This window comes from Cupressus sempervirens, chromosome 4, assembly GCF_028749045.1.
Source record: "Cupressus sempervirens isolate cs-2001-9-10 chromosome 4, ASM2874904v1, whole genome shotgun sequence".
In the NCBI taxonomy this organism is placed as follows: Eukaryota; Viridiplantae; Streptophyta; class Pinopsida; order Cupressales; family Cupressaceae; genus Cupressus; species Cupressus sempervirens.
In genome coordinates this window covers 613,359,187-613,361,253 of record NC_143121.1, presented here as the reverse complement: position 1 = coordinate 613,361,253, position 2,067 = coordinate 613,359,187, and the positions used below count along the sequence as shown (strand labels likewise).

The 2,067-nt window shown below is 34.7% G+C and overlaps 1 long non-coding RNA gene across 1 annotated transcript; it reads right to left on the bottom strand.

Annotated features, from left to right (window-relative positions):
* Positions 1-370: 370 nt before the first annotated feature.
* Positions 371-1,312, bottom strand: LOC149562731 (uncharacterized). The gene is made up of 2 exons (XR_016363521.1): positions 1,019-1,312; positions 371-815 (listed from the first exon to the last, which is right to left on the bottom strand). It is a non-coding gene; the product is annotated as an uncharacterized LOC149562731 (long non-coding RNA).
* Between the last annotated feature and the right edge of the window lie 755 nt (positions 1,313-2,067).

The window sequence follows — 2,067 nt, the reverse complement described above, 5'->3', positions numbered from 1 at the left end:
ACCCATGCACAAAAAATGTGGAGTCGCAGACAAGGTATGGAAACTGTTTGACAAAATGCCTCAAAGAAGTGGCTTGCAAACTGTTTGACAAAATGCCTCAAAGAAGTGGCTTGCAAACTGTTTGACAAAATGCCTCAAAGAAGTGGTTTGCAAACTGTTTGATAAAATGCCTCAAAGAAATGTGGTTTCATTTCAAGCTATGAATTGATGAATTTGTCGAAAGGGTTTGCAAATTTCAAGCTATATTCAATTTCCAGTAAGGCAAGGCAGAAGAAATATTAGATGGATGCTTAAAAGACGCTTGAATCGGATGGAACAGAGTTCTAGTTGAATTCCAATAGCTCATCACAATTCAATGAAAATCCACATATGCAAGAACTTAAATTGTAAATCTTATAAATATTGATGGAATTTCACCTTTTAATCTTGTGTCTCTTGCTTTCTTACATTTCATTGATGGATGGATTATGCAGGGTCAATTTTACTTCTTTGTTTTGCAATCTCGTTCTCTTTCATTCTAATGACAGATCACGTAGTATCATTCAAAACATAAATGATAAACATCTTAACACAATCTAATCCAAAAACCAAATACTATAATTATAATAGATTATGAAAATTATATCTCTTTAATTCCAAATCTTACCCATTTTTTATGGATCATGCCCTGTTCTTTAACTGTGTCCTTAACACAATATTGGCATGTTGGTTATGACCTCTGGAACTAGGCCAATAGTGATCAAGAGACGCTATCTTCAAATGGATCACAGAAAAATTGAGCATATCTGGTGTGTGGTCTAAAACAGCCCATCTCCCTATAAAATAACAGCAAGAGCACCTTCAGAAAAGAGTCATTGCATGGAATGATGGATAAAGAATACATATTAAAATAAATCTACATCAAAGGACATGAATCCTTTTGGTCTTGGGCACACGATGTCCCATGGATTGTTCCTCGCAGAATCCCATAACAATAGAATTACTATTTCTTTCATCAATTTTGTGAATGAAAACAAACCTTTGGTGTTTTTTGTTCACGTCTATCATGTTAGAAATGCATGCCATATGCCATTACACACGTCACCAAGTATTTTCTACCATTGATTGTTTTAAACACCGGCTAATCAAATGCAGTTCAATAATTCTTATCCAACTCATTTTCAAGCAAGAGACACTTCATCTAATAAGAATCCTTGACGAACATTATTGGCGCTGTTATTTTCATTACTCCCTGTAGCACTGAACTGAGTAGAAATCAAGCAATGTTTCAGAAAACAAACACTTAAAAGGACATGTCTGAGTGCAGTGTAAAGGTTATCATGTTGGGTGCATTTGGCAATGAGAAGGGCCTACAACTTCATGCAATGCGGAATAGCAATACGTATTATGGAATACATATTCTGGAATAAGTATTCTGGAATAGAACGTATTCTTGTTCTCCGTTTGGTTCAGCCAATATTTGATGGGAATTCGCGGACCTGAAAATTTATGTTTTTTAAAATTGAAAAAAATGGAATAGGAATACGTGTTCCAATACCACCTATTTTGGTGGAATTTCAAAACCCCATTTTTGGGCCAAAAATGGAATACGTATTCCATTTTTGCTTCGTATTCCAATCCTGTTTTGGTGCATCCAAACATGGAATTCACAATTTGTGGAATACGTATTCCTATTCCGCTCACCAAACGGACCCTTATGGATGGTTGGATAATAAATTTTAGTGGGACACTAATCACTATGACACATTTAGGATCCAATCCCGGATAAGAAGAGTGACAAATTCGGGAAGTTTGATGTTTATGTAGCTAGGGAAAGTGGACGATCTACTTGTGTCTTGGCCCATCTAGAGACGTAAATGCTAGAGGTATTAGGCTATTATTTAGGATTGGGAAAAATGTTATCATAACCATGAACCAAATATAATGGATTTGTTTGATCAATATTATTCAAAGTTTGATATTGCAAAGGTTTATTACATTGTAGGATTGCTCATCATTATCTTTGTAATAGGATTGAAAATTCAGTTGTTTTTGGAAATTGTTATTGTGTTTGAATATTTGTTAAAA